The sequence below is a fragment of the Petaurus breviceps genome, unplaced genomic scaffold, assembly GCF_028583685.1.
Source record: "Petaurus breviceps papuanus isolate PSGF00001 unplaced genomic scaffold, PetGlider_PUasm1.0 37, whole genome shotgun sequence".
Classification (NCBI taxonomy): Eukaryota; Metazoa; Chordata; class Mammalia; order Diprotodontia; family Petauridae; genus Petaurus; species Petaurus breviceps.
Genome location: NW_027186296.1, coordinates 86,065,469 through 86,065,808, shown reverse-complemented (window position 1 = coordinate 86,065,808; position 340 = coordinate 86,065,469).

The window sequence follows — 340 nt, the reverse complement described above, 5'->3', positions numbered from 1 at the left end:
CTAGGGCTTAGCACAATACCTGTCACATAGCACACACTTGGTAAATGCCTGTTGACTGACTATGATTTTCTAGTACATTTACCAAATCTTCACTGCTTCAGTATGAATCCTAACCAGGTAATGACCATTTGCTCAATCATCACCAATCAGCTTTGTAGGGTAAGGATTCCTTCCCAGTTTTCTGAACTCTAAGTCTCTCTCTCTCTCTCTCTGTGTCTCTCTCTGTGTCTCTCTCTGTCTCTCTCTCTCTGTCTCTCTCTGTCTCTCTGTCTCTCTCTGTCTCTGTCTCTCTCTGTCTCTCTCTGTCTCTCTCTCTCTCTCTCTGTCTCTCTCTCTCTCT